The sequence below is a fragment of the Vigna unguiculata genome, chromosome 4 (genome assembly GCF_037176805.1).
Source record: "Vigna unguiculata cultivar grain cowpea cultivar isolate G323 ecotype 2 chromosome 4, ASM3717680v1, whole genome shotgun sequence".
NCBI classification, from domain to species: domain Eukaryota; kingdom Viridiplantae; phylum Streptophyta; class Magnoliopsida; order Fabales; family Fabaceae; genus Vigna; species Vigna unguiculata.
The window spans coordinates 14,328,050-14,347,818 of NC_140795.1; the positions used below are offsets into that span (position 1 = coordinate 14,328,050).

Genomic DNA, 19,769 nt, shown 5'->3' on the forward strand with positions numbered 1-19,769 from the left:
TACATATAATAGGTTGGATTCACTTGACGCCTACACTTGTGGTTGCCTCTACTGCTCTTTAGAGCCATTGCCAATGGGTTTCACCTTTTCACACACAAGGTTAGCCTTCAAACATCTAAGGTCGTTATACTACCAAAGACTAGGGCCTCCTGCTACTCTCACCACTTGAGTCAGTCCGCTCTACCTGAGACTAACAAACTCTTTAGAGTTTCAAGATGCAATCCTTACTTGAATCCTTAGCTAATTATATACACTACAGCACCACCATGAAATCTCACCAAGAGATTCATAGAATTATGTCCATCACATCCAACACCACCATGAAATTTCACCAAGTGTTTCATGGAATTACGTTAATCTCATACCACAACCATGTCTCTCCAACCAACCACAAATTTATCAAACATAACAATCTCATGCCAATATCCAACCAACCAACCAACCATGATTCATGAATTTATTCATACCACGCTCAACAATTCCAGCCCCATTATATCATATAGAACATACAAGGCATCATACTTAAACTTTTTAGTGCGATAAACCAACCAATAATTAGAAACATACAAATATTTAACTAACTCTATCAATCTCACTCAAGCTAAGGAGCGATTGTAAGACCCGTGAAAAAAATTAATTAAATAATTAATTAATTAATAAATGCGGGTAGAAAGCGCCTTTGTGGCATTAATTATTGGTTCATGTGACGTGGAAAAGTAATAGCTCAAAGGGTTGAGAGTACTTTGATTATGTGAGAGAACTTGGGTTTGAGTCCTATGTATGCCAATATTATGTTGTTGTTTTATTATTGATTTTTAATAATATGTATGGGTATGAAATTGGCATTGTGAGTTTTTCATGATTGGAATGTATCATTAACATGAATTGGTTGAATTGGTTATGCACTTGAGGGGTGACTAAATGGTCATGGGTTCAAACTTGGTTGGGAAGGAAATTGAAACTTTATTTTTTATAGTGTAGTTTTGGAGGGAATGTGAGAGTACAACAGAAAATCTAGAAGGGGAAGCCAAGAAGGGCTGGAAAACATCCTATAATGACCCTAAATGAGAATTAAACACACTAAAAGCCCAATTTCGTTTTTATTTTTTAAAACCCATCTTAAAGGCACCTATAAAAGCCAAAATTTAGGTAAAGGGAAGGGTTTTGGCAGTGTGGTGAACTAGTATAGAGAGGAGCATGGGATTGAGAGTGTGAGTTGAGTTTTGGGTGTGCAAAGGCTGAAGCAAGAAGGAAATTGTGAATCAAGGGTCCCGTCTTTCTCAATTTTGATCACTAATTCCAGGTTAGGGGAGCTCTTATTGGTGTTTTGTTGTTAATTGTATGTTTTCGTAATGTTGTGATATGCCTAAATTCTGATCAGTTTATGCAATGGAAAATTGAGTATGAATGATGGAAATTAAGGGTTTGGGTGTTGTGACCATTGCTTTACAGATTTTTCAATTAAAGGTATGAATTTGGGTATTTTCTATACTGTACAGATGGTTTGTGTCTCAACTTGGATTTTTTGGGAACCAAAATTGTGGCCAAGTTATGTTTATATGATTGTGTATAGTATCTCCACTGAATGGTATGTTTTGTTGTGCGAATGCGGCAAGGTTGGGTGAATTGAGTGCGTGATCAGAGTTGAAACCCTGCAAGTCTCACCCAAGCGAGTCCATCTCGCCTAAGCGAGAGTTGCAAAGTCTCATTTTTTGTTCTGGTACGCGTATCTCGCCTAAGCGACTCTGGACGAGGTTGAGCGACTTGGTCTCTCGCTCAGGCGAGAGACACTCGCCCAAGCGAGGTCGCAAGGAAACCTCGGAGTTTTGAGCGCGATATCTCACCCAGGCGAGAGGTTTTGAGTTTTAAGCGATGGACACTCTTGCCTAGGCGAGAGTGGCTCGCCAAAGCGAGTTATCGAAGTGTATTCATGTTTGCTTTGTCGAATACTCTTCTAGGCAAAGTTTGTGTGTTATTTTGGGCGAAGGTGTGACTCACCCAAGCGAGAGGATCTCGCCTAAGCGAGATGAGGTGTTGATGCTACTGTTATAAGCTCGCTCAGGCGAGGTGAGTTAGCCCAAGCGAGACTGAGGGCTTAACTTGGGCGAGAGTCCCTAGCTTAAGCGAGTTTATGCGAAATTCCATGTTTGTGTGTACTTGTGTGTGTGATTTTGGCTGCTTTATCCTAAGTATAGGATGTATATGCGTGTGGCGTGGTGTTTGGGCTTGAAGGACTAAGTCCAATAGGGGTCTGAGATATGCTTGGTGGTTGGACACATGATGGACATGGAACTGGTTGAGTTCTCGTCGGCTACTAATGGGCGAGGAGTCCTTAGTATGGTGATTACATGTGTCAGGCGCACGATGGGCAAGGAACTGTTATGTTCCCGTCGGCTACTATTGGGCGAGGAATCCATAGTATGGTGATTGCGTGCGTGCCAGGGTCCAAGTTGAGAAGACTTGGATGTTTACTACATATGAGGAGTTTGTAGGGCAGGACTATGAGTAGGATAGGCTCATAGGGTTGGACCACGAATGAGTTAGTTACGTTGGAGCACAATGAAGTCCCAAGACCTAGTTCATAGATATGACTCATGAAGGACTATGAAATCATGGTTGGGTTATTTGAAAAGCATGAAATATTATTAATTATGTTATTTTGGGGATGGGTGGCACGGATATAATTCCACGAAGGACTCGGTGGTGCCTCACTGCTAGGACATAATTCCACAGATCTCGTGGTGGTGCCTCATGATACGTATCCGGATAGTCAAGTCTTGGTGTCTTATATGGTTTGGTACCTCTTGTGTGGATGTTTGTTATTTATGCTTGACTATGAACTTGTATGTTAAGTGTTATGATATAAGAATCTCTTACACTAGCTTACCCTTTCGCTTGTTTGTATGATTTGTGTGTGTGGTTTCCTCCATTGCGATGATCATCAATTTTATTGATGTGAGTAAACGTGAGAACCCCTGGCAGTGGTAATGATAATAGGGATGCCGCAACTTGATGATTTTGAACGAGTATCGGGCTCACTATGGGGCCCACAACTAATGGAGTTTTAGTAGTTTAAGTTTCTCTCACTCTGGATGCGACTCTGTACCTTGTTTTAGGCCATGTGGAGCCTCTTTTCATTTGTTTTGAATATGTTTGGTGTTCTATACGCCTCCATATCACAAACTCTGTACTCTTTGAATATTTATGCATGTGACGTCTTATTAATTTGAGGTTAAAAATTTGGGACGTTACAAATATTCTGCAAATTGACTTTATTGACATTCAATTGCTATCATAACATTTATTGTCACATATCCCTTACCCAATTTATATTATACTCTTACTACCTTAATCTTTGTGATGCATTTATTCTATTATAATATAATACAAGAAACTAAATACAAAGATGATGACAGGTAGGGATGTCAACGGGGCGGGTAGGGTACGGGTAGTAACTTCCCCGTACCCTATCTACTGGATAAATATCTGCCTTGTACCCGTACTCATATCCGTACGAGTATATGTTATGTAGGTACTCGCATATTATTTTAATATCCACGGATATCCATGGGTACTCGCGAGTGTTTACAAAAGAAAATTTTATTATTTAACAACGTATTTTAACCATAAATTCAAATAAAAATATAATGCATAACATTTATAAATTACAAACAAAGTGCAAATGACTCATTTAAAAAGTGTTGAACAACAAAATCAATGTGTTAATGTTTTAATCATGTTTTTTTTTTAATTTAAAGTAGAGTATAACGAGTACGTGTATCCACGGGTACGAATACTATGATATCCGTACCCACCCCGTTAACATGCGGGTATAAAAAATACCCGTACCCATTACCTGCGAGTATCCATTTATAATATTTATTTCTTACCCGTTGCGTATTTTATCCACGGATACCCACGGGTATGAATTTTTTTGACATCCCTAGTGGTAGGTCCTCCAAATGTGACTATTATCTCCCATATATCATAATATATCAAGTCTATCATCAAAGACTATTAACTATAATAAATAAACTATATGTTTATTCGAGGTCATATGAAATTTCTCAAAATAAACAAATATGCGCATAAAAAATGAGAATAAACTGAATAAATGTTTATCAAAGTAAAAATAATGATTGTCACAACATGGGACAAAGTCCAATTTGCGCTAAATGATCTTTCAATTTTTTTTAATGGGATGCCTTTAGTCAAAGGATTGACAATCCTCAACTCAATGCTCAATGACCACTTAAGACGTTTTCTTATAGCTAGATATTTAATGTCAGCGTGCTTAATTTGACTTCCACTTCTATTATTCTTAGCCATAGATAACGCAATAGAGTTTTCACAATATAACTTCAATGGCCAAGAAATTGAATCCAAAACTCTAAACCCAGATATAAAACTCTTCAACTATACACCATTTGAGGTAACTTCAAAATAAGAAACAAAATCAATCTCTATACTAGAAGTAGCAGTCAAGGTCTACTTTTTGCCACTTCAAAATATAGGTCCACTAGTTAACATAAAAATATAACCAGATGTTGATTTTCTGGTATTAATGCAACCAACAATTCCAAAGTATCACTTTGTCTGTATATGAGCATGAAATCCTTTAATCATGGAAGATATCTTATTACCTTCTTTGTAGCTTTCTAGTGGTCAACACTAATTTGATATATTCCGAAAAATCCAACAGTGAAATGTCAGGTATTGTGCAAACTAAGCATACATTAGAATTCAACCAAGTAAAGCATATGAAACATTATTCATCTATTCACGTTCATGATCATTTTCAGCTCCAATGTTGTGATCTGATTATTGTAAATGCACTTCTTAATCACTAGAAATTGTTAATTGATCCTTTGATCTTTGTAGATCTTCTTAAGGTTGTTTTACTACCTTAATAAGAAACTTGGTGATCAATTGGTTCCTTAACAATTTGATCTATCTCCAAAAGTTTTTGGATTTCGAATAAGTAGTTGTCTAAGCTTTGTATTCAAATCATAGTCATGAAGAGACTACTTCTTGCTTAGGTGTATATATCATTATAATCTTTGTTTCTATACTCAATTTGTGATGATGGTGAGATACTACTCTATGTGGGTATTGGTGAAGGAAAGTCAGAGCATTTTTTTGTTGTTGTTGTATATAGGTTGAGGTAACCCAATTGCTTCTTATTAATATATGTTTTTTTTTGCTGATAAAAAGAACTAGTTGTCTAATATGCTCTTGAACCAAAGGAGCATGAATGACTACCAGTCTATCATTTGATTTAGAGGGTTGAACTTCATTATGTTTATTTTGAATTAAACCACTCCCACTAATCAAGTCATTTACAAGAAACTTTACATTCCTTAATCCCACAATAGTATTATGTGATGGACAATAAAACACTATAACTTTTGGACCTTTTCAGCACATCCAATGAAATACCGACTAATAGTCTTAAGTTCTAGTTTCTTCTCTTGTGAGTTATAAAATGTCACTTCAAATGGACATTCCCAAAGACGTATATGTCATAAATTGGGTTTCCAAACTTTGAATAAGTAAAAAGGTTTTCTTAAAACAACCTTGGTTAGAACTAAGTTCACTACATATATAATTGTCTTAAGTGCTTCAATCCACAAGAATTTAGAAACTTTTGCATGACTCCTCATGCTTGTCACCATATCCATTAATGTTTGATTTCTTCTTTCTGCCACATAATTATGATCCAAAGAACCAGGCATAATGTATTAGACAACAATCCCATGTTCTTGAAAAAATTTTGCAAATGGACCATGTGTTGTCCATTCATAGTCTATCTATCATAGTACTCTCCACCTCTATCGAATCTCTTAGTCTTAAGTTGCTTTCCGCACTATAACTCTACTTCAACTTTAAAAACTTTAAAGGAATTTAAAGTTTCATATTAGAACAAAGTAATTAAAGATACATATACTGTGAGTAACAATTTATAAAGTTATGAAATATCTCCATGCCATAAATGTATGTATGAATTATTTCTAGTAGGTTTGAGCTCCTTCTAGCGCCCTTTTTTATTGAACTTGTTAGTTTGCTTACCCTTAATGCAATTCACACAAGTCTCAAAATCAGAAAACTATAAAGTACTAAGTACTCTATCATTTATTAATCGCTTGATTCTCTTAATGGAGATATTTGTAAGACCTATAGAATTTAATTAATTAAATAAATGATTAATTAATAAATGCAAGTAGTGGAAGCCTTTATGGCATTTAATTCTAACTAGTATGATGTGAAAAAGTACTAGCTCAAATGGTTGAGAGTACTTTAATATGTGTGAGGACTTGGGTTCAAGTCCTATGTATGTCAATTGTGTGCTATTTAAGTATTATTATTTTAATATGTGTTGATGATGTTGTAGAATAATATAATAATTGAATTATATTAGTCAGCAAGAAACATTAATTGGCATGATGATTTAACATTGATTTGGCATTGGCAGGGTGGTGGGTTCAAACCTTCGAGAACCCGAATTAAGCTTTATTTTTGCTTAATTTTGTTTTGGGCTTCAATATGAAAAGTTGAAGAAAACCCTAGTTGAATGGCACCCTAGAGGTGGCTGAAAAATAGTCCATAATGCAACCATGAATGGCAATAAACACCCATATTTAAACCATTTTCGTTTTTATGCCATTAACCCACATTAAGGCACCATTAAAAGGTAAAATTTAGGTTAGAGGAAAGGTTTTGCAAGGCTGCCATTGAGGTGAGAGAACAGAGCACGAAAATTAGAGAGTGGTGAGGTTGAGTGAGGCCTTGGACTGAATTGAGGAGAGCAAAGGAAAGCTATTGGAAGCAAGTGGAGAATCAAAGGATACTCTATATTTTAAGCCAAGAAATTCGAGGTTAGAGGAGCTGGACTCCGATTTCCTTGTTCGTCTTAATAATTATATGAAAAGTATGATGACTTGAATCCATGATCCCTGTTTTAATTGTAAATTTCTGATTTATGGAAATTTTCCAGAAATCACCTGGTAGGCTATACATAGCCGCTAGGCGGCTCATACTATTTTGAGTGTTTTATGGGTTTCCTGGAGGCACCGCTTGGCGGTGAAGCCCTGTATCGCTAGGCGACGCAAGCTTGTAACCATTTCTGGGTTTCTCTGATGAACTACTTGGCGGTGATGAATTTTTGCTAGGCGACACGAGTCTGTTTGGCTCGATTTGATTCTGAGCATTCTTGAATGATTCTGATCGGGGGGAAATCAAGGGTTAGTTGTTAAGAGATGATGTAATGCTGTATTTTATTGAATTCCAATATAAATGACGGTTAAAATTGATGGAACAGTGAGAATATGTCTTAAAACCGACAATTTTGGGGTTTTGATTCTTAGAGTACAATTGATGTGTAATTGCTTTGTGATCCTTGCTGAGTATAGTAGTATTGAATAGTAGGTTTGTATTGTTGGTTTCTCGTGCAAAGATGGGAGAGACTGGATCGAGAAAGGCGAAAATGAGAGAATGGGAATTTTGGTAGGCATCACAGAGTCTAGTTTTTCTCCAAGTCTGATACACCGCCTGGCGGAAGATAGGTTACCGCCAGGCGGCAGCGTTGCACCAGTGGCGTTCTAGAGGTTTTAGTTGGGTTGGTTCGGGTTGGTTGCTGTGATATCTTTTGGACATGAAGTGGTATGGAGGAATTAGTGAAAAGAGATGGAATTTGGATACCTAGAAGTTTGGAGAGTAAATGTGGTTAATGATATAAGATTAGAACTATAGGGTAGATTGGAGAAAATCTGTCACATAAGGGTTTTGTAGCTAAAATAAAAATGCAGTAGTGGTTGGTATAGTTTAGTCAGGGTTACATGATTGTGAGGGCTTAATTCATGGAATAATCATAATACTGTTAGGGAATGTTATGTAATGAATATAAGTTGTATTAGTTGCTTGAGGTGAATTGTTAAAGAGTCAACTAATCTTAAGTAAAGCAACTCACTGGTATGATAGGATAGGAGGGCTCATACAAGTATAAGCAAATTTGGTAATAAGATACCATTGAAAATTTGTACTCTAGAGTGTGCCAATGCATGAATGAGACTTAGCAACTAAACGGAGTGCAGAGAAACCAGTACCTATCGCTATGTTGGTATGGCGCCTGACGGTGGGGTTCAACACGCCAAGTGATAGCAACAATACAGGGAGTCTGTATGTCGTGAGGCGCTTAGCGACGAGATGGGTTCCGCCACGCGGTAGCGACAACGTCAATGGACTATTGGAACTAATGCGCCTGATAGTGAGGGCAGTCTCGCCAGGAGGTCTAGAAGCTATGCGCCTGGCGGTACGCGTCCCCCGCCAGGAGGTCTAAAACTGGCTGTGCCTAGCAGTACCTGTCGCCCGCCATGCGATTTGGATGTTGCAGCCTTGAGTTGTTGGATTCTACATGTGTGATCTACAAGGCTTTTGGTGATGCTTCAAAGGTGGGATTGCTGGTGTTCCTTGAGTTAAGCTCGGAACGTATCCCTTAAGTTGAGCTCGGGATAAGGGTTAAGCATGTGGCATTCCTCGAGTTGAGTTCGGAATGACATCCCTCGAGTTGAGCTTGGGATGGCGGATGAACACGAGGAACCCTTGAGTTGAGCTCGGGTTGGCGAGTGTTGCCGGTATGAGTGTGCTGGTTGTGGCCAGTACGGATGGGTCCAGATGGATTGCCCTCCTCAGTAAATAGCTGACAAGTTTGGTAGTCTTGGGACGTTACGAACTATGTTCGTATTTGGGAACTCCACCTGGCGTTACGATGTATGATCCGTAGCAATGCTTTCCGCACATGCTCTATCGGTTGTGGCCGATAGGTATAACAGCAAGTCACCTTAGGGTAATCACTAAAAGAGGTAGAACACGAATGACCTCGTTGTGGCCAGGTGTTATGGAAGGAGGGATTTTATTTGGTGTGTTTGCATGATATATATATATATATATATATATATATATATATATATATATATATATATAAGTAACTTATATATGTATATGAATATAATTGTATGTTGATTCTGTTAAGCTCACCCTATCTGCTTGTGTTTGGCGATGATCGTGTGCGCGGTACACGTGAGCAGATGATGCTGATGTAGGTGGTGTTGGTGAGGCTTAGCCACAGAGCGGGGAAAAGCTTGGGAGTTGTATATATTTTAATGTTTTATGATTTTGGCATAAGTTGTAAACTCTTATGATATATTTTTTGGATTATTCCACTTTTGTAATTATGGATTTTGGTTTTATCATTGGAATTTATAAAAAGTTAAATTCCCGTGTTTTGGGAAATGAGGTATTATTAAATGAAACTGTTTATTATTTCTTTATTTATTATTACAATTCGTAATATCCGGAGGAGATGTTATAATATTTCCAATCTCCGATGCCATAACATAAAGGAATTTTCATTCACAACACATTGCTTTAACCCAATAGAAACATGCATTGAATTATAAGTAGTGTAATTTGTAATTTAATGAAGTAGAGATCTCCACACAGTTAACAAAAACCAACAACTTTTGATTTATTGAATAAAGTAAAGCCATATTCCATAAAATTACACCCAAAGGTGCAAGTTGTGAAAAGGAAATTAAGTTTTTACCAAATTAGGAACATAAAAGGCATTTTATGAACACAAAATAAATCCACTACTTAATGTAACATCCTGGTCGGATGTTACTAATTTAAATAAAAATAAAATGACAAGTAATAATAAATCAGCAATTAATAAATCCTCCTTCCCAAAACGTGGAAAATTTAAAACCTTTATTAATTATGCCATAATTTGAACATCTAAAAGTAATTTATCACAAAACAAGTTCTAGTACTGTTTAAATTATAAAAAATATAAAATAGTATAACAGTTCTTCAAAGAACCCCAACCTTTGGCCCCCCACTCTGGTACTATGCATCACCAGCTCCACCTGAAACATCATTTGCTCCTATGTAACGAGTTACAGAATCATCGTCAAACATAAGCAGATAAGGTGAGCTCAAAGAATAAAATATGATTGTTTAAAAAAGAAATAACAATTCACAGGAAAATAATTGATTTCATCTTACAGATGCCCCTTGTTTGGTTCTCTTTTTTCACTTTTTTTTTGTCTTATTTTTTGCCAAGACTGTCCTTCAAAGTTGTTAGTCTAGCGAACTTTTCTTCCCTTTGTATTTTTTTTGTGTTCAAAGAATTTCTTGTAATCATTTTTAAGGCATGTGTCCCCTTTATGATAATTCTCCATGAAAAAGAAAACAAGGTTTATGGTGGAAGAGAGATGGAAAGGAAGATAGATTTGAGCAATTTCATGCATGCAAGATTAGATGGTATTTCAAAAGAAATGATAATAAACAATATTTTATTTCTTTATTAAATCAACTGATTTGACCAAAGAATGTTTTATTATTTACTAATTTTTTATAAGAAATATTCTAAGAAATCATTAACAAGCAAAATGGGAAACGATTTGAATTTATTTTAGTGCAATTTTTTTTTGTTTTGTTTTTTTTTTTAAATTATGCATATGCATGTTGAAACTATGAACATGGTACCATGGATGACCACAAAATGGGAATGCAAATGCATGTTTGTGCATCGCAGAGCACTTATTCATGTGATATGCTAATGAAATGCATGTTTATACCTTAGGAGGCATTGTTTTTTTGTTTATAATGGTGTGATTGTGATGAATTTATTATTATATACAAGAAAAGATAAGGGTAAAGGACGCAAATAGTCTCCCTTTAGTGCCTTTATTTAACATGGGTTTGATGCTTAAAGTTCTAAGGGAAAGTATATGTGCTCACAAGGATAGTTCCCCAATACCTAAATATCAAGGTCATTAGAGCTATGGACCACTTCATGACATTTCCCACGACGGTTGGTAAACAACAAGAAGTGGGAGTACCGATGAAGCAAACAAACTCTAGCTGGGGTTCTCACAATGACCACTTGGGAAGTACATCCACTGTGACACTGCTACACAATCCCCTCTAATTCTAAGCAACTCAGACCCGGGTATAGGGCCCCACTCATGTAATGAATAAAATGTGTGTGTGTGAAGGGAGAACACAATGTATACCCAAACCCACACCTAGCAATTATTCCAAATACAAAAATAAAGAAGAATATACACATACAATTATTCTAAATATAAAAAACACATACCAAAAAAAATGAGAAAGAAAAAATATGAAGAAAAACCACATCAATTTTGCACATCCAAATAAATGGTCTGACTCTCTAGTATCCCCAGCAGAGTTGCCATCTGTCACAACCGAAATCGCGACGGGACGACGAACCAAAAAATTAAAATTTGTAAAAACAGAGTTTGGAGTCGCCACCATAGTTATTATAGGAAACTATGGAAAACCATAAAAAAAGCAAGGTCTGCGAAAAACCAGAATTTGGGTCCGGGAGTCGATTACGCGTGGGGAAGGTATTAGCACCCCCACCACGTCCGTCCTAAGACGGTACCATTAATTAAATGTGCAAAAGTTATGTGGTTTTTTCAAAATATTTAATTTTCCCCAAAAATATTAATAAAAGAATGTACAAAAAACAACAAAACTATTTTTTTGATTTTTTGGGCCCGATGAGGATTAATCCTCGCTCCTACGTATCTCCATGTGAATGGAGAATCAAGGTTATGTAGTTCTTTTTGAAAAAACTATTTGGAAAACTATTTGAAAATGATTTAATTTGTTTTATAATTTTGAAAACCTTTTTATTTAAATTTTAGTATTATTTTAAAATTGGTGTCATGCAACGCGAGCAGTCGGATAGACACTTGAAATAAATTCTTTTTTTCTAATCTTTTATTTTTTTATTTTTTTAAATCATTTATATATTTTTCATATTTTTTTAAAGTTATTTTAAAATAGTTGTGGATATCATTGCGACATGAGCAACCAAATAGATATAAAGAGTAAACAAAGAAAAATGTTTTTTTTATTTTTATATCATTTGTATATATTTTTAGAAAAAATAAAAGTCTAAATTGGATGTCATGCGACGGGAGCGACCGGGCAGACAATAAAGAAAGGGGAAAAATATTTTTTATGATAAAAAAAGAATGAAAATTGAAAAAAACTAAATCAAAAGATAAAAGAATTGAGAATGACGTACCTTACAAAAATTTCAATATCTCCTCACCTTTTCTTTTTTCTTTCTTTGCCTCCTCTTCTAATATTTTTGTGTTTTTTTCTGAAGAGAGATAAAAATGAGAGGTGCCTATGTGGGTGATAATGAGAGGAAGAGAGAGTGTAGAGAATGTTTTCTTCTTCTTTTTTTCTACCTCCTTCAATGTTTTTTTAAGAGATATAAAAAAGGAGGTGTGTATGTGAGAGTGGTGATGGGAAAGAATTAGAGAAGTGTAAAGAATTCTTTTTTTCTGGTCATGATAGAGTGCGTATTTATATTCACAACTTGCAATGTCAATGCAATCTCAGCCTTAATTGTAACGAACAATATAAGGAAGGAATTGGTCATGATAGTAGCAAATTATGAGTATCAAATCACAGCAAGTCAGAACACAAAATTAATCCCAATTAATAATATTGATTCTTACCATTTGAAGAGATATTGCTTCTAATTATTATTATATAATTAATTTCTCTATAAGGAACAAAGGTAGAAAATATTTGATTTATTGGGCTCATGAAAATTAATAACAAATTGGGCTCTTCCCTCTTTATTTCTTTTTTTTTTTCTTTTTTTTTCTCTTTTTTCTTTTTTTTTTCTAAAGTTGATGTTTGAAAATCTTTTTGAAAAAAATTTTGTTTCAAATTTTGTTTTTATTTTCCATTAACTAAAAAACCTTTTTTTATATTTTTTTTATTTTTTTCGAAAATAAATTTATTCACCCAGATGAAATTGGGTGTTGACAACTTGTTGAAAGAAATAAACCACACAATGCAACTTTGATACAATAATCTTCAAATATTGGACTGCAATGTTGTCTACGTTAGTGGACCTGTAACCACAGAAAGAACAATGTTAAAATCAAAACTAGTGATGGTAGTAAAATAAGAGAGTACATGTGTTCTTAAACCTTCAAGAGTTTTGGAAAGAGAGTAAGTGTGGTCTTGAACTGATAGTGAAACTTTAGTCGCCAACTTAGCAAGCTGTATATGGATTGCACTCATTATATTTGCATGTGTTAGCCTGTGTATTTTTGTATATATATCACGACACCAATTGTTCTATCTAAAACCATAAAATTGTCCTAAAACATCTATATTTTAGACATGTGTATGACGAACAAAGAGTTGCAGATGTATTCACTTTGAGGCATGGGAGTTATCTAGTCTTGCTCACAAAGTTACTAGTATTCATGAGCATATTTTACTTTTCTTTCTATCTTAACATATCTCATGGATTCTATACAATCATGTATTGTAAAACTAAATAAAGAACATGAAAACCACTACAGTTTTTATTTCACACCATAGTTATATATGCCCCTAAAGAAGAATCTATTTTCAAAAACTAATAATACCCATCTTTGGTACTTTCATTCCAGTGACTTGGTTATGGCCCAAACTAGTAATGGAATAGTTTATGTTCCCCTGAATCATTCTTCTTGCAGTTTAAAAAATGTAGTACTATAAAGATTATTTTTCTACTATTCTACATAAACATCACAAGCCATGTATGAAACTTCTTTTAACATCATGAAACATTGACTGCAAACATAACTGGTTGAAAATCAAGTTAATAGTCCATTAAGTCTACTTCATTTTCTTTTGTTTACTGAATATAAGTGATTGAAGGTGGTAATGATTCTTCCATCTAATATTGTGAATAATAACCCAATTAGTCTTTTCGAGACAATCCATATAGACAACATGAAAATTTGGAGTCATACAGCTAAACTAAAACAGAAAATTTATGACTAAGGTGAAACTGAAAATTAGTTTATGTGAGTTGTGAAATTTTTATACTGAGAGATGAAGTTGTGTTTATAGATGGGATCAATTATGGGATAATTCACAAATATGGGATTAAATAGTCAAAATATCACCCCTCATACTATTAAGAAGCATGCACATAAATGCTAGTTACAAATATGACTATCTAGAAATACTTTGGTTACAAAACAAGTATGCATTATTGTAACGTGTAGGATATCATGCAAACCTTGGTCTTTTAATGTATGAACTACTTTCAAGCCCCTCGCCTCATCTCTACCTGTTAGCACCACCACAAACCTGTTAGTTTTGAAATGGTTGAAAGGCCAAGAAGGGGGGGTTGAATTGGCTAGTTAAAAATTTAGGCTATCTTTGCAAGCTAAAAACCACCTTTAATTGAATCAAATAGATCACCAAGTTAGAATGCAAACAGTACTCTATACACTTTCAATCAATCAAAAACAGAGTTAACAAATTGATTTTACTAAACAGATTCTGTTCTGGTATAATCAATCGATTGAAACTGAAAAACAGTCGACTGAAATACTGGGAAAAATGCTCAAGAATGATCAAGATCAGTTCCAAATGATTATACAAACATGCTCAATGCTTCAGATGCTATGAAAACATGCAAGAACATGAAAAAGATGATTAAAGCACAAGTTCTTGAAACTTTAAAATGAAAATGCAAGAGAGAAAGGTTAGAGAAGAAAGGACACCACGAATTTTTATACTGGTTCACTCAAACCTGAGCTACATCCAGTTTGTCAAGGCAACCTTAGCTTGACTTTGCACTATTTCAAAAGTTTTACAAAGTATCCACCCTTACACTTCCAAAATATGAAAAAACACCACAAAAGACTCTTGAATCACACAAGAATCACACCAGCACAACAAGAACCCTCTTGCAGACCTGGAAAACCACCAGGCACACACACAAAGCTTGAGAAAGATCAAACCTTAGTGGTAGCACAACCTTGCCTACCACAAACCACTTTCTCCAAGCTTCAAACCAAGCCAAAAGCTTCAAGAATTGATCTAAGATCAATCTTCAACAGCTGCAACACCTATGATCACGAAGGAGAGAGTTTCCACAAGTTTCCAGAACCAAATCATGCTCTAAAATGATCAACCAACCTCTCTTTCGAAAATCACAGCTTTTATAGTCTAACTGTTACGAAATTCAACAAGTTGATTTTCAAATCAATCGGTTGATTTCACTTGACTTAAGTGAAATCAGTCGATTAAAAGCTAAATCAACTAATTGAATTTGTTGCAGTTTAAGACTACTGCAACCTATTAACCTGTTAAAAATCCATTCAACAGATTAAAAGAGACATTTTAACCTGTTGAAAAACCATTCAACAGATTAAAAACACACTAAAGACCGAACTACATCTAATTAATGCTTTAAGGTCTACAACATGAATTACAAACAACAAATACACTTTCTTAATGATGTAACTACATAGAGAGCACGCACTCCAGCCTTGATCACCATGGATATCATCAAATCTCATTTCCTTCATCAATGTAGGCTTCATTCCAATGGTTATGGCTTCAAGATAGTTCAAAAGAGCTTCATTTAATCTTCATCAAATCTTCAAGAAGCAAACCACCTTGGCTTCTCATGTCAACAAAACCCACTTGAAGCCATCTTCTTCCACACCCTAAAACAAAAACCCTTTGTTTGCTCTTGTCACAACAATATACCTGAAATATATGATTTTATTAATGTCTCCACATTTATCCCTGATTATAGGAGAAATTACCACTTTGAAAGCTTAACATAGACATTTATCCTTGATTATAAGATAGAGAAATGCAGCTAATGCAATTGAAAGTCACAAGTACACATGTCCCATCTAAGATTTAATGCAGATAAAGCTTTTATCATGTTTTTATTTTTATTGTAAACATCGTTGAAAGTTGGACCTATTTGGGTTCTTAGTGAATTTGAGTAGTTGGTTTTTTTAATCATTGTTGGAGGATTTTTAAACTTCTTTACCTTGTTATTTTTGCAGTTTATTTTCTATTTAGTATAATTACTGTTTTTTGCTTAGTTTAGCATTTATTTGTATGTTTACAAATTAAAGTTACTTTTAAACTAGAGTAGCTCACAAAATCTATTATTTTGTCGGAACGCATGCCTAAGACGCCTTTCATACACGACAATGCAAAATTTGTAATTAGCATGAAAATAGACAAAACAGAACTCCTAATGGTCACATTTTTCAGTTGTGACACTTGTTATAGTTATACTTAAATCCAAAATACATGAACAAGCCTACATCTATTCAGAACTAGAGTAGTCAAGTTCATTTCCATGGTCATCTTCACTTTCTTTCTCTTCACTTTCTTCCTCTTCAATGCATTCTTCCCATTCATTTGTTTCTTCATCCATGTGACCTTCAAATGATGATACAATGATGGGGTCCACTTCTTCTAAACCAGCTTCTACATCTTGCAATCCTAAAACTTCTTCAAGTTCAATGATCTCATTAACATGTGAAATTTCCTCCACTTGGTATGGGACTTCAGCTTCTACATTAGAAGAATCTATATGACCTTTAGGCTTGGTCGTTATTGCAACACACCAACCACGTCTGTCTCTACGTGATTATATGACCTCTAGGCTTGGTCGTTATTGCAACACACCAACCACGTATGTCTCTACGTGATGTTGGATATGGTACATAATGAACTTGTTGTACATTATGTGCAATGATAAAAGGATCAAATAGCACATATCTTTTATCCATGTGAATATCCACAATACCATATTTTGAATCCACTCTTGTACCTTTTTTTTATGGATCAAACCAATCATAATAAAATAATACAACTTTCTTTTCAGAGGTTGAAGAATTGTACTCCAACTCATACATGTGTTTAATCACATCATAGAAATCATCTTCACTTCCTTATATAAGACCCTTTACATGAACCTCGCTATTTATCGTTCTCTTGCCTTGGCTCCATGCATGAGTATGGAATTTGTATCCATTCACAAAGAAGTTGTGCCATTCTTTCACACCCCTTAAAGGGCCAATTGATAAATCTCTGGGATGTTGGTTCCTCACACTTAAAGGATCTTTTTGAACCTACAAACATGTAATTTGTGAACCTATTGAATGAGTTATTAAAGAACCCATATAAAACTAACTAAAAAGAATTTAATAATACATACTTGTTCCTTGAACCACAAAGGGAATTTTGCGTGTATATGAGTTAAATCATTTGACTTAGAAATTTGATTGGATTGTAAGAAGGAGTTGTCCATACATATGATGAATTTGGGTCAACGACAATTTAATAAAATCAAAAAAGTATTTTGAATAAAATTAACATTTGGGTGGCTTACTCAAGGTAAGGTTGAACTTCATTGCAATTGATCAATACATGAACATGTGTTGAGGTCAATTCTTCACTAGTTAACCAATGGGTTGACTCCTTCCCAGAGTGACAACCCGGTTGGTCAAATACCTCTAAGGTTGTCAGAAGCCTTTCACTTTCAATTTCAACTTCATTTATACTGCTTTGTGGTCTTAACATAAAGTTGTTAAAATAGTGGGGATAAAAAATGAGTTGTCTCCCTATATAAATACGACACGCAAATAGATGCTTCAACCCTAGCTTTATTCTTAACTGATCGTTTAGCATATCCCATGAACCTATAATTACAAAAGTGGTATTAAAGGATTGAAAATTATAAGTCACAAAATTGATTACTAAGAGCTCGTATGGGCTACCTTTCAAATGGGTACATCCATCTATATTGGACTGGTCTACCAAGTCTTGCCTCATATGCTAAATGGACAGGGGGATGTTCCATAGAATCAAAGAATGATGATGGAAATATTCCTTCCAACTTGCACAGAATGATTGGAACGTTTTCTTCCATCCTATTAAGGCCATCCTCCTTCAATGTTGTACAACACAAATCTCTAAAAAAAAGACTTATCTCGGGAATGGGGTTTAGAACATGAGTTGGTAAAGAACTAAATGCTATAGGAAGTAAGCATTCCATGAGTACATGACAATCATGGCTTTTCATCTATTTCACCTTTCTTGTGTTGATAACAGCACACCTTGACAAGTTGGAAGAATATCTATCTGGCATCCTAAGATCTTTTAGCCAATGACACACATGTTTAATTTGCCCTGTTGAAAGTGTATAATTTGCTTTTGGCTTGATCATCTTTCCATTAGTATGAGACTTCAACTCCAACTCTTTTCGCCTAGAATACAAAATTAAATCCATTCAGGCCTTCTCATTGTCTTTTGTCTTTCCACTTACATTCATCACTGTATTAAAGATGTTTTCAAATAAATGTTTACCACTTTCAATTACTTTAGAATAACCCTTGACTCTATTCCAAACATCTGTAGGTGTTAGCTTAGGTGGTGGAACATCCATGTCAACTTCACCCTTCTTGAATACATTCTTATTCCTCCTAAATGCATGATCTTTTGGTAAAAACCTACGATGGGAGTCAAACCATGTATTTTCCCCCATAAATGTATACCCTTGTATACAAACTTTACAACCTACTTTAAGAGAAACCAAAAATACATATGGTTTGCACCTCCCCAAAGGCTTGAAAAACGTAAACTTACTATCATGTGTTGTGAAAGGAAACTAAAAGAAATCAGCGTTGCTGCAACAAATGAAGGTTAGAACAACTAATCATCCTAGCTAACTTTAACTAACTAAGAACAATTACCTAAAACAGAACTTGTGACAATACCTAATCTAGAAGACATATCCAAATGCAAAATCAGGACTAAAACCAGAACCTATTATTCTAAACAAGTTTAAAATAACACAAGAAAGATAAGAAAATTGATAGAAATGAAAAAAAAAAAAGAACTCAAAAATTTTCTTCTTAAACTTGGAAGACTACACTAAAACAAGACAAAATTGAATTTTACTACTTCAAAATTAAGGCTACAACTACAATTAGTACTAACACCTTTTAATAGCATGAAAGCAATCAGAAAAAGTAAAGAATCAAGCCAAATAGAGAGGAAATCAGTGTTAGAAAAGCACAAATTCATAGAGCACTGATATATCATTCTCCATCATACCAAAACACATAAAATCATGAAACAAAATGAAAACTCAGCCAATAAAAACCACAAATCATGGGAGACCCATTTTACATTTCTTAAATTCAATGAAATCTAAAATTAAAGCAAAACAAAAAATGATTTTTCATCTACCCGAAACACAAATCGATCGAGTTTAGGTTAAAATGGGTTGCTTACCCTAACCTTCGAAAACCATGTCATAGGTGAGAAGACATAGTGGTGGTCGCAGGATGGATGCTTTGTGACGCAATGACTAGGGTTCCAATGTCGCAAGATGAGAGCTCCAAAACTAAGCTGGAGTATAGGTGTTTATGTGTGTGGAGGAGGCGGCAACGGGACGACCAATGCAGAAGAGTTTTCACATCGTTGCTGAATAGAGGGTTTCTGAGTGGGTGTGGGTAAAGGTTGCTAGACAATTGATTTTCTTCTTCTCTATGAGAGTTGTGAGGTGCTTATAGTGTTTTCGAGAGTGTGGAGCGGAAGTGTGAAATATTTTGAGAAAGTACGAGCTAAAATGTAGTGTTATTTTTTAATTAATCATTTTCCATATTTGTATGTAAGATTGGTAGGTAAAACTTTTTTTTTTACTTACATACGGATCATGTACATGCAATATCCTTAGCAAAAGTTTTCGCTCTAATGCGCCAATAATACATACGAATTTTACATACAAAATATCCAGTACAAAATTTTTTTGCTTTACGTAAGTAAAATTCGTATGTAATGCCTACTTTACCTACAGATCCAGATTCGTATGTAATTATCGGTAG

At 34.9% G+C, this 19,769-nt stretch overlaps 1 pseudogene; it reads right to left on the reverse strand.

The window, feature by feature from the left end:
• Positions 1 to 16,198: 16,198 nt before the first annotated feature.
• Positions 16,199 to 17,575, reverse strand: LOC146886828 (uncharacterized; annotated as a pseudogene).
• Between the last annotated feature and the right edge of the window lie 2,194 nt (positions 17,576 to 19,769).